This window comes from Lynx canadensis, chromosome E2 (assembly GCF_007474595.2).
Source record: "Lynx canadensis isolate LIC74 chromosome E2, mLynCan4.pri.v2, whole genome shotgun sequence".
NCBI classification, from domain to species: Eukaryota; Metazoa; Chordata; class Mammalia; order Carnivora; family Felidae; genus Lynx; species Lynx canadensis.
Genome location: NC_044317.1, coordinates 25,893,979 through 25,907,742, shown reverse-complemented (window position 1 = coordinate 25,907,742; position 13,764 = coordinate 25,893,979).

Genomic DNA, 13,764 nt, shown 5'->3' with positions numbered 1-13,764 from the left:
AGGAAGAATCTGTAAGATGAAATATAATGATGAGGGGGATGTCGATATAGCATTAATATTAAAAAAACAATAAAAGGATAGAAAACAGTATAATTCCAATTTATTTTTAAAAATGTTTACACACCTGTATATGCATTGCATGAAAAGAAAACAGGAAATGCAGCAAATTTTTAATGATCTTTTTTTATCATAGGAAAACTGGTGATTTGCACTTTATAGTTTTTGAGTTTTCCCGTATTTTACCAATGATTCTGTGTATCTTTATCATTCCGGAAGAAGCAGTGTTATACATTTGAAAAGAAGGAGAAGTAATAGAAACCTAATCTCTCTAAAATAAGCCTCTAGCCACCATTTCAAGGACCATGATTAAATTGATTACCTGGGAAAGATGTGAGGGTTTCTGTTCTTTCTTTTATTTTAATCATACTTCCTAGGTTCTCTTATGTGTTAAGTAAGTAAGATACAAGATGAACATTGACCCTACAGATGTCATTCATATGGAAGATTGTCTTTCTGCACACACACACACACACACACACATACACACATGACAATCATTCCTCCTTCACAGATTTTGTATTTGTCCATTCACCTATTCACTAAAATATATTTGTAACCCCTAAATCAATACTTGACGTGCTTTTGTGGCCATTTGTAGACATGCACCTGTGGTAAGCAGCAAAAACATTTGAGTTGCCCAATGTGCACTGCACGTTCCTAGCTGATGCTCAACAAGTCCATACTGTCTACTTTCTTGTTTCAGGTCTAATACTGTAAACGAGACCTTTCTGTGATCTATTTAGTGCTATAGTGCTTGATTTTTGTAACTTTTGTTGATGATTTTGCAGTTTAAGATGGCCCCTAAGCATAGGGCTGAAGCGCTGTCTAGTGTTGCCAAAGGGCAAGAAGGCTGGGATGTGTCTTAGAGAGAAAATACATGTGTTAGATAAGCTTCATTCATGCATGACTTGCAGAGCTGTTGGTTGTGTGTTCAGTGTTGATAAATTAACAGTACATATTAAATAAGGTGTCTTTAAGCAGAAGCACACATCAAACAAGTATATGTATTAATCAGTTGATGAAAACATGACAGGATGCTCACAGGAACCTAACCTTGTGTTTACTCAAGTAGCAATGGTCCAGTATTTTGCTAATTCAGTGTTTATGGAAGCTTTATAAAGCATAACTCCTACAAATAGGAGGAATCAATTGTGTGTGTGTGTGTATACACATATATGTATGCATATAGCTGTATACGTATATATACAGACCTAAACGTATATGTCTGCATATGCAATTTTGTCTAGTTTTTTACATCAATACAGCTCACATATACCCCCCACACACACACACACACAAGTACACATACACAAGCACACTTACACTGTCACATATGTTTCCATGCATTCGTTTCTTCTCACACACTCCTTTGTCCTCTCCAGTTTTTCTGGTTCATGTGTGTTACAGTGACTTATATTTGGCTTCTCAGTTATTGAATATTGAAATGTGAATGCATAGGGGAAGCCTTAATGTGCTTTTTTGTATTTTCAGAAACTATAGAGAATGTCCTGTACCAAACTTTCAACTCATTTGAGAAACAATAAGAACAGTGATGATGACTGCAACAATCCTAATTTTGAAGCTTCTGACAATTTTTTGTGTATTTTGACAAGTGGATGGCCATCAAGGGATAGATGACTGTGTAGTGGAAAGAACACTGAGAAGCCTCAGGACGTAATTGGAAAGCATAATATTGAAAAATATGGAAGTGATTAGCACTCTACATAAGAATGTAATCTGCTGTCTCAATTGATAACCAAGGAAGTAGTACAGATTATGTTGTAGCTAGGACAGTGGTTTGTGTTTCTGACTATGAATGTTTAGACTTCCTCAGAGGCCTACTGCTCCTTTTTAAACAAGGGTCTTTGTGTACATGTGTATGTTTCATCTCATTGATACATACCCGAAGGATAGCTATGAAAAACGGGGAAGTATATCTGTAAGCCACGTCGAAGGACAAATGTCTTGTGGTATTCCATTCTGAACCTGAGGTGCTTATTTTGAAAGATAAGGATGAATATTCTAGGCAGAATGGTATGTGCAAAGCCACAGATAAATGGGGGAGAGTGGGAAGTTCTTGGAATGGCAAATGTTTCACCTAATGCATCCATCCTACCGGTTCTGAGTCTCTGCTGAAGCTGTGAAGGAAAAGACCAGAGAATTGTGCAGCCTGATGAAGAAGGCCCTTCCTGATGTTTCTGCCACAGGCTTGTGCTTTATCCAGAAGGCCTTGCGGAGCCATTGCAGAGTGCCCTGAGCAGGCAAACTTGGTGAGATTGCTCAGGAAGACCTCTATGGCTGTCAAATGGAGGAATCTGAGACAGAACATGTAAGCGTCTATTCCGCAATCAGACAGGAGCTAATAGTGGCTCTAATGACTCCAGTGCGTGCAGACCTCTGTTTGAACTCCCTTGTGTGTCCACACTACTCTTCTCACCACAGGGACCTCCTCTCTCCCTTTTCTTAGGCCCCGCCCACCTCACTCCTCTTCCTGAGCTCCTGGCTGGCCAAAGAAGTCCATGAAGTCTCAGCAGAGATGTCCAAAGCTGGTATTTGGAATTCAGGGCCAAATTATTGGATCTTTCTGCAGATAAAGTACCCAATATGAGGGGAATATAAAGGTAATATTCCCTTATTAATTTAGTCATCAAATATTTGTTAGTTGCCAATATGTACCAAATACTGGATTAAGCAACTGATGAATGAGCAATGACTCAATTTAGAGAAATCCCACTCCTAATTGAGTTTTGTTCTAGTAGGGATGATAAAAAAAAAAAAGCAATCAAACATATAGAATAATTAGCTATTGTTGGTGTCATGGAGAAAATAAACAGGATGGACGTGCTATTGTGAATGAAAAAGGGAGGCTTTTTCTAAACAGGGATCAAGGATGCTCTTCCTGAGAAGGTGGTATTCAGGCAAGACTTGAAGGGTGAGGAAAAAGCAGATGTGAAAAATCAGGAGAAAAGAGATCCTGAAAGGGAGAGCAAAACACACAGAGTTTGTGTGTGTGTGTGTATATGTGTGTGCCTTTTCAGGTTAGAATGTACTTGAAATTCCATTTTTTCTTTATAATAACATTTGTACCTTTTAGGGTTTTTTTTTTCTATATCATTGTAGTCTGCACACACAAAAAAGTTTGTTAGCATATTCCTTTATATTCTAATTTAAAACCATAAAAGTAGCCCGATTTTTAAATTATGTGAATTATTCACAGTGGAAAAGTAGTTTCCTGATTTATATGTCCATGTATGTATGTATGTTATGTTTTGGTCAGCTATGGAGTCTTTATCTTTGAATTTACACTGAGTCTGCTCTGTATGAGGACTCTTCTGGAAAGAGTAATAATAGCAACAAGTGGCATTAAATGAGTCTCTACTAATTCCAGGAACTATTGTACACTCATTTAACATATCAACTCACTTAATCCTCTCCAGATTAGTATTTTAATTATCTCCATTTTACAACAGAAGGCCAGGGAGGGTATGTAATTTGTTAAGGTAACACAGCTGTTAACTGTCAGTGTTATGTTTAGATTCCAGGCAATTTCCCTTTAGAGTTTACTCTCTCAGGGGCACCGGGTGGTTGAGCGTTGGTTGAGCGTCCAACTTCAGCCCAGATCATATCATCAAGTTCCTGGGTTCGAGCCCTGCGTGGGTATCTTGCTTCACTGCTGCCACAGCCCAGCTTCCAATCCTGTCCCTCTCTCTCTCTCTGCCCCTCCCCCACTCACACACCCTCTTTCTCTTTCTCTCTCTGAAAAAGAAATAAACATTAAAAAAAAAAAGGAATTCGCTTTTTCAATCGGGCAGCCTGTATTTCCTATGCTGGTATGCTGGTAACCATGTGAGAATATAGCAGTAATATTATTTTGTCATTAAATAAAAGAGAACTTTCCCAAAACTTCAGGATGACAATTATATATTAAATGGAATTTCCTCACTTTTATTTTTTCCTCCGTTATTATTTTTTTAAAAAAAATATTGTACAGTGTCTTGCCCATGTTAGTAAAGGGTCAATAAATGTCAATAGCCAAGCACTGCACCAAACACTTCCCATGACTTACAAAGTCTTACAAACACTTTTTGATGGAGTTGCTATTAATATTACCTGGGCTTGAATTTTGGGTTTGCCACTTTGTAACTGTATAATTTGGGCACGGAGCCTATTTTATCTGTGTCTCAGTGCTCCTGTTTATAAAATGCAGTCTTGGGGTACCTGCGTGGCTCTGTGGGTTAAGCAGTTAAGCATCTCACTTTGGCTCAGGTCCTGAACTCTCTGTTAGTGAGTTGGAGCCTCTCGTCAGGTTTTGTGCGGATAGCTCAGAGCCTGGAGCCTCTTTGGATTCTGTGTCTCCCTCTCTCTCTATCCCTCCCATGCTCATACTCTGTCTCTCTCTCTCAAAAATAAACATTAGAAAAAATTTTTAGATGCAGTCTGATTTTAGACCCTGTGACCTTAACCAAGTGTATATTATCTCCTGCTAATATAAGGTGGTATCAGATTAAATAGGGAAATGTATTTAATTATTTTTAAGTTTAACATTTTATTATTTCTGGTGTTCTGCAAAGCATCATAATTTCCAGTTGCTCTATTAACAGAGAGATTTGAGAATCACTGATCTAGTATCCTTTGTGGAAATGACTTCCTCAAACCCAGGACTTGGATCACTGAGAAGCAATGAACCTTTAACTTGAGTTATTCCTATTTTAAAACCTTGTAATTAAAATCCTGAATTTACTGTGCATAAACTGGACCACACAAAATAACCCGTTTTCATTTTTCAGTATTATAAATTGAATAGCAGATATGTTCCTTCGTTGTTAATACCAATCTCAAACCTGTAGCAAAACAATCAAAATGTAAAATGCCAAATTCAATTCTATAATCCAGAATGCAATTGTATTTCATTTTTTTAAGTTGATTAAATCTGTATAATTTAAATAACCAGACCATGGCATTTTAGTGGGTGATTTGGCTTACTCAGTGGCTAACTCAATGAACTGCAAACACTGGCTCTATTATGGCTCATGAAACCAAGTTGACCCTGAATATAAGTAGACAATTGTTTCTTTCAGAGCTGGAGTAAAAAGCAAATATTCTTCAAATATGTGGAAACTGATTCAACAAATGAGTTTGAATCTCACTTTAAAACTTATTTTTATTTACATATATAAAATAATTAGATAAAGTGTACACGTTTTATTATTTCACTTGGCCCATCTGGATAAACCAATGAAAAGAATGATAACGAACATTTATTCAACTCCTATCATGTGCCAGGTACTATGTGAAGTGATTCTAGCTCTGCCAATTCCAACAAAACTTAATCTTTATAGCCATTTTCTGAGTTAGTGGTTATTTTTCTCTTTGATGCAGGAGGAAACTAAGCCCCAGAAGGCTATTTAACTTCGACAAGTTGTCACATGCATTAAATCCAAGAGTCAAATTAGAGCCCAGTATTCTGCATTATTTTTAACCTCCTTCTCCTCCCCCCAAAAGAGATTTTTCAAGACTAACCCTCACTAATTAGACCAATACACAAATTGAACTAAAAGTTTTGTTTTTTGAATTTGGTCTGTAGAGACTCTCTTCTGTAAGGAACATCCTTTTTTTTTTTTTTTTTTTTTTTTTTTTTTTAATAAGTCAGCTTTCTGAATAAGCGAAACTGGCTGCTTTATGCTGTTTTTCTAGGATCTGCACTTTCTCTGGGTGTTCTTGACTACTGACTTTGCTTTTAATTACTATTACTGTTTCTAGGTTGGTTATTTCTGAATCATCATTTCTTGCCCAGATCTCTGTAATGAGTTCCACATGTATACCTCCAGCTGTGCCCTCTGGATATGTAGCTACTGGGATGCACAAATGACCTCAAACAAAACATGTCATTATTGAGCACATCAGTTGTTCCAGAAAAAAGCTCTTCCTCCAGACATGCCTTTCTCAATGGATTGTCCAGTCATCTTCCATTTGTATGGTCAAGAAACTTGGACTTCATCCTTAACTCCTTACCCTGCACATCAATGAGTTTTGTGTATTCTATTTCCTATATATTTTTTCAAATTCATTTTGCTTATCCAAAGTGACATGATTCTTCTAGACCACCCTTATTGCCTTTATGTCTTCATTAGCCTTCAAACTCATCTTTGTGTCTTTTAAGACTTGTCTTTCCCTCCAATCCAACAAGAAAATTCTTTGGAAAATCATATATGATAATGCTCTGCTCTACCCTAACTTTTGAATGGCTTACCATTACTTTCAGAATAATGTCCAAAGTATTAAACGTGGTTTGCTTGTTCCTGCATAATCTAATGCTTTCTTCTCTTGTCTTTTCTTTCTTGCTCTTACTCCCTGATCCATCCACAATGCCATGCTCTAGCAAAGATATTCCTGGGTTTTCCCAGAGTTTTGAATGCATATGAAACACTCTTTCCTCCTTCTTTTCTTTATGGTTAATTCTAATTCATCCTTTAAGTTTTAGCTTAGATATCAGCTTCTCTTAAGATCCACCTGTGATCACCTTGTCTGGATAAGGGATTAGTTGATGTGTTTTTGTAACAGCCTAAATTCTCCCCTCATTGCATTATAATTCATGTGTTATTGTTTTATGTCCCAGTAGATAACAAGATTCCTCAAAAGTAGGGGCTGACTGCCTAGTACATGGAAGATTCTGTCTCTCTGTCTCTGTATCTCTTTGTCTCTGTCTCTCTCTCCCTGTGTTTCTGTTTCTCTCAGTTTGTCTCTCTGTGTATTTATTGAATCACAAATGTATATTAAATAATTCCTACTAATGTGCATGACTAATTTACCTTCTTTATTCAACTATTTTTCCTTGTGGTAACACTCAATCTGCATTAACACAAAAGCAGAGAATTCTAGAGTTGGGAAAGGCTTTCACATGAAATGTTCTTTATCTGAGTTCCAGGCCAGTTTTATCATTCATTTTCTGCATAAACTTAGACACAGCATTTGCTCTCCTTGGGATTTAGGGGCCATCTGTTTATATCCCTCTAGATTAGGTTGCCTTACTGTCTCTGATTCTAGGTCACTTTAGAAATGGCCTCAAATTATTCACACGCTTTTAGCATATGTCAAGTCAAAAAAATGCTTATGACTTTGTGTGAGCATAGTAGTCACTCTGCCTTCATTTTTGTCAACCTTCTTTCTGATAATTTTGTTAATCATTTTTAATAAAGTCTGAAATAAAATCTCACTAATTTTTATTTTAAGCACTAAAGCCTGTTCTAATTTTGCTGTTTGAATGTAACCACAAAGGATCTCAAATAAAGCATGGCATGACTGAGCATACCAACTGTCCTCAGAGAGTAGCAGACAATAGATAAGACATGGCATGATTAATAAGTAGGGTTGACTGAATACATGGCCAACATGGTTATGTATACTCAGAGAGCTGTGTTTTGAGGTATTAATATTTTTTAAAAATTAGCTTTGTTAGGAAAAGCATCTGTTCTGCTTTTGTGGAATGGACAACAGTATTTCTATCTGATACCTTTAATATATCAGTAGTAATCACAGGGATGCGTTTTCTAATTCACGTTGGTAAGTGATGGATGGGAATTACTATTTGGCCAGCACTTTGTACTAAATGGAGTCCAGGGATAATTGGCCATTGAAATTTTCTCCTATATCAAACAAACCAATCCTTCAAATATAAAATTATTCATCTTATCGATATTGGCCTTCAATCCTTACTCCATTAAATCCTTAAACTCATACTAGAGATGACATAGGAAGCAAATTAAAATGGCATTCTTATAAAATGAAAAAGATAAAATCGTGCCTTCTAAAGAAGCAACTTAATCTTAATAAATTATTTTTAATATTCTTTTTTCAATGAGGCATCATATTGACCATAAAACGAAGTGTAAAAGGGCACTGGTCGAGGAAACGGAGTTACAAAGAGACCACTACACCCTTGAACAGTTATACCTGCAATAATTTGCTTCATAAATTTTTATGTTTCATTTTACATTTTTTAAGAAAGCGAGTATTCCCAACAGTGTCGTAATTAGAGTTATGACAGTGTGAGAGCAACTGCAGGAAATTATATTTGATCTCTGGAGTATTTAGCTAAATAGTTTTAAATAGGAATTTGTTGCTTTGTTGAAGACAGATTAGAGTAGACACAGAAGACTTTCCTTGAATGGAAGGTGCACACTGTCAGATGGCCCACACTTGCAAACATGGCTTCACAGAAGAGCTAACTGTCAATTAAGAAGATCCAGGAACTGGAAATGATTTGCCTAGGAGATTTATGGAGTATTTGCTGAAATAAAGGGTATCAAGTTTTAAATGTCAAACGTCAATATGCATCGTATACAACCCCTTCTTTTAGAATTTTTTTTTTTTGCAGTGTTCTGTCTCTGTAGTTGGAGAATCCAAAGCTCCTGCTAAGAAGACATGTTCTGCATTTCACAAGTCCATTTTCCTCTTTTCTATGCAGAATTGCTCTCTCTATTGTCTGTACCATGAGGATGTTTTCCTGAAAAATAGAATGGAGCTGCCTTTGTTGTCAAGATTCAGGTAGTTTTCAGAAAGACAATGTAGCCCATTCTTAATGTAGCCAGCTTTTGCTTATGCACAAACACACCTCTCAGAAGCTTTTAGTCAACAGTGTGGATTGCTGAGGGCAGTGATGAGAACATTAGAGCTGCTTATGAAGTGATAGCCCTTGTTCCTCTATTTGTTCGATATATATGTTCATATATGTTCAATTAGTATGGAGTTTGAGCTACAAAGGAACAGAAGGGATGAGTATTCTATTCATGCCCATTCATTAGGAGACCACAGTTTTCCTCAGCCGGCAGGTCCATTGGCAGAAAAGAGGAGAATAAAGAAGTATTCAGGAGCCACTTGTATAGAACTCTCCACTGTCCAGTCTATTGTCAAAGGGAAAACGTCTTGAAACAATATCTTTCAATATCAATTGCAGAAGCTTATGTATATAGTATTTTCCTGTTAGGGGTCAATCTGCTCTCTCTTAGTGATAAAAAATAATATTAGGAGCACTTCCCATGTAATTATAGTTGGATCTGGAACTTTTTTGGCTTGATCATGGATGTTACCCTCTGTGAGTCCAGCTAGGCAAAGCTGTGAAGCAGTCCTGCTGACTTTTGGGAGGTAAAAGATTGAAAGCCTATCTTCTTTTTTTCTGTACTTCATAGCAGGCTCTTGTTTCTCTGTTAACCAGAATAGCTTCAACTAAAATTATTGTCAAGGAAAGAGAGAAGTTGCTCAGGAGAACATGGGATATATAGATTGGATCACTTGGAATAGCGGAATGACCTGGAGGTCCTGAAAAAGGGCAGTTTTGACTCAATATGAAACTAATGTGATAATTTCTTTGGTAATGAGCTACCCTGGCACAACTGGGCTTGGAGAGAAGTAAGTTGATAATGTTAGAATGCATTGAAGATTTTACTTGGAAGTCCCAGCTTGCATCAGCCTTTGAGAAGTTTAGCTTTGGAGAAGAGGAAGCATTTTTCCTTGCAGGCTTGTTCAGAGACCTTTTTCTGGCAATGGAAAAACATCATCTCTTGGGCCAAGAGGGACCAGAGATATCATGCAGTCATGAGAAATGAAGTGCAATGACCCACCATGTTTTTTGCTTGGCATGTGGAATTGTGACTGATCTCCTTTGGACTAAGTTCCCAAATTTCTCAGAGGCTTCAAAAAGTAGAGGAAACTCAAAAGTTAGGATGTGAGTTTTCTGCTAATAAGGCTCATATGTTAGAGCAATTACTCATAAAATATATTAAAAGAATGGATGTTGGGAACAAGTTGTAACTTGCTATACCTAATATTCAGAGATACTATGTTATATTCAAATATCTGCACAATATCTTTTTGAGGATGCCCAAGGGCACATCAGATTCATGTCCAACATGGAGTTCAACACCTTTCTCAATAACCAATAATTTATCATGTCTTCTCTATTTCCTGTCTCCATTTTTTTCTATTATCATCTTCCCAGACGCATGAGACAGAAAAGTTACAGTCAGTCTAAATGTTTCTTTCTATTATATATCTCACGTCAATAATTCCTGAATTCTAGCTCATTTTAACCTCAAAAATATCTCAAATCCATTGTGTTGACTGCATCCCTGTAGCTGCTGCTACAATGCTATCCTCATGAGGTTTTGCTTAGACCATTGCCATAATCTCCTAAGGGGATTCCAGATATGTAGCCTACCACACTCCATTTTATATTTTCTACCAGAGAATTACATGCTTTTCTTAAGAAAATGGACTTTCAGTGGCTTAACTAACATTTCTATAAAAATGAAGTCTCAAATCTTTAGCAGAGAAGGCGAGTCCTTCAGTGAGTTGAACTTTGCCTACTTCTTTTTCATTTTTATTATTTATTTATTATATTTTTAGAGAGAAAGAATGCATGTGCACATACACAAGTGAGTGGGGCAGGAGCAGAGGGAGAGGGGGAGAGAGAGAGACAGACTCTTAAGCAGGCTCCATGTTTCAGCATGGATCCTGATGTGGGGTTCGATCCCACGACCCTGGAATCATGACCTGTCAAAATCAAGAGTCAGATGCTTAACCCACTGAGCCACCCTGGGCTCTTTAAACTGACTGAGCCATCTACTTTGCCTACTTATACCACTAGACTAAGATTTTTGCAGGAGGACAAAATTCATTATTTTAAGAAGTCTCCAGGACTTAGAATGATGTTTATATATGGTAAATCCCCATATATTTATTAAAGCTGAATTGAATTAATTTGTATGGAAAGTAATACTTAGAAAGTTGATTCTGTATAGTATTCAAGTCCATTGTGTAATAATTGTCTTTGGTGCCATTTCTGGCCTGTGATGTAGTTTTGCTCACCCTGAACTTCTCCTCAAGCTTCCTCTCTGTTGGTGAAGATGATACCTGCTGCTACTTTATTCCAGAAACTGGATAACCTTCTGCCTTGTTTTTGTGCTGAGTGACCCTTCTGACAGACCCTGTGGCTCTGACCCTTCACACAGTAGAAGCATCCTGGTGTTTTTACTCGGCAGTGGATCGTGATATTTAGAAATCCCTTCATCGAGCACCTTTGATTCTCCAGGGATGCCCATAATAAATATTTGCATTATTAAAAGAGTTATAAACACCCTATAAAAATGAGTGCACAAGGAAGTCACCACTTAGCTTTTGATTATGTCTACCCAAATGAAAAATGAATGAAGGTGTAATTAATAATAAATGTCCTTGTGTTCTTGTTTTAATTTTAACTCATCAGAGAATGTTAAAATTAAAGTGGAGCCAACATTCACTTTATTGTTTTATTAAAGGCAGATTGTGGCCCTCATGTAGCCAATTCATGCAACTTCATAAAACAGAATTCTAATATCTGTTTTGCCACTTATTAGCTGTTAACTTTATGCATGCTATGTATTCTCTGTTAGCTTCAGTTTCCTCATTTGTATACAGGAGTAATAATAATGTATGTATCACATATCCATTGACAGTATTAAACAAAGTTGTTCAGCTGATGTATGGTCACCACCAAATATGTATTAGGAGACAATTTTATTTGAGCCTCACCCTTTGTGAGGTTAGCAATCTAGAATTTGATTTTTCTCATTTTAGAGACTAAGCAACATTTTCATTGAAAATGATCTGTCAGTGAGCTCTTTTAAATTTTGCCTTTTTTTTTTTTTCAGTTGAGAAGGATGTGTCAAGAAAAATCTCTTTCTGTACTCTGGCCTCCAGAGAAAGGGGAAGTGAGTATTATATTTATGGCTAATGACTGATAGGGGAAAAGAATTTCACAAATTCTGCCTTACTGGCTATCCTTTCATCCCTTGACTGACATTATTCTAATTTTATTTTTTATCAGAAATACTTTTCTTAAACCTGTCTGGATTTCTACGTATCAGCACGTTGGTGATTGGCTGTAGCTAATCCAGTGCTACAGCTTGCTACCCTTCAACCCACAATCATCCTTGGAAATCGGATCTTTTCTAAAATATCATGCCATAATCGACATCTTATCAGGATCCAGGACTCTGTCTTTCCTTCTGTCAAGATCTTATAGGAGTATAAATATTTTCTCATTGAACCAATCCATGTGAGAGAAATCATCATCAGTTTGGATAAATATTTAAAATGTTTAACGCTGTCTGATGTGTTCCCTGGGCTTGAGGTATCATGAACAGAGGTTGCAGGCACTTCCTGCATAAAATTTATGGCTGCCCACAAAAGAATTTATCTCCCAAATCAGAAGGAGCTACTTTGAGAGTGACCATTAAGATTGTCTAACTGCACCCAATGGCATTTTCTTTCTTCCTCTGACCCTAGTTTCCAGGCTCTAATTGTGGAACTTTTAAGGCAAGGTGGTATTTTCCTCATCGCAATCTTTAGCATTTAGCAGTGCTTGGACTCCAATGATGCTTGGCAATTGATGAATGAGTGAACACTGTGGACTTTATTGCTGCTTTGAAGTTAGTTTTATTTTACTCTACCTTCCCATATAATAATTCACATGGGAACCTGGAAAAGATGTCAGTGCCATAAGGATGCCATTTTTCCTTGTCATAAATCCCCATTCAGTTTAAGAGTTACACTTGCTCACAGAAACTAATTCTGCCTCCACATTCTGTACACAACTCAAGGAATAGAAGAATGGAATCCCCACTACCTTTCCAAACTCAGGGCACAGGGAGACCAGGAAGCTATGAAAATATCACCATTCTAGTACATTCTATTTACCAGAGAACAATATGGCCTAGGTGGTTGAAGCTTTGCTTGTCACATGTAGTTTCAATGATGGGATTTAGACTGTATCTCATCCAGGAGTGAGGGGTTGAAATGCTCTGAATAGAATGGATATATACTGTCCTGTAGGGAAAAACAAAAAATATTGCAGTGGCAATTAATATTTCTAAAAGCAAAAATGTCCTATGTTGGGAGGGATTTCTTATTTTACTTACTGAGAACTAGTAAAAGGCCCCATTCGTGGAAGGGAGGCATACCCCCTGTTGAAAAAGTTCTGGATATTTTCTTCCTCCTCACACATACCTCAAACATCAGGAGACATGAGGAAAGTGAGTTTTATCTTGTGTATTGGTTATGTAATTGTTCTTTTTAGAGATAAATAGTCTCTAAGCTAGTGTTCTCATAGTTCTCTGCAGGACAATGGTGCTAATATTAGGGTCCAAGGCAGGTCAAGTCCCTTATGACAGCAGTGGCTTCTCCTACCCCAATGCAAAGGAGGCAGATCACCCAAAAAAGGAGAACTATTTCCAGTTGCTTTGGAAACAACACAATGTTAGGAGGAATATATTAAAAAATTTTTGTGTCTATGAAATCTCTTATCATCTTGTTATAAGCTATTTATCCATTTCTCAGACAAACAGTGAAATATTACAGACATTTTCTCAAAAGGGCCACAAGGCTACCATCTTGAAGCAAGCACATCCCAGCATTAGGGTTGGGTGGTCAGGGTCTGAAAGGGAATAATTAATTCATTGTTTTTGATTCTAGCACAGAAGAACTGGTACCTCCAAGACAGGAAGAACTGAAAGAAGGAAAGGAGGAGGGAAGAAAGTGGAGAGGAGAAGACAGAAGAGGAGGAAAAAGAGAGAAAAAGGAGGTAGGAAAAAAGGAAGGGAAGGAGGCACAGAAGAGAAGGAAAGGAAAAGAGAAAGAAGAGAAGGAAAGAATAAAGGAAAGAAAGAGAGT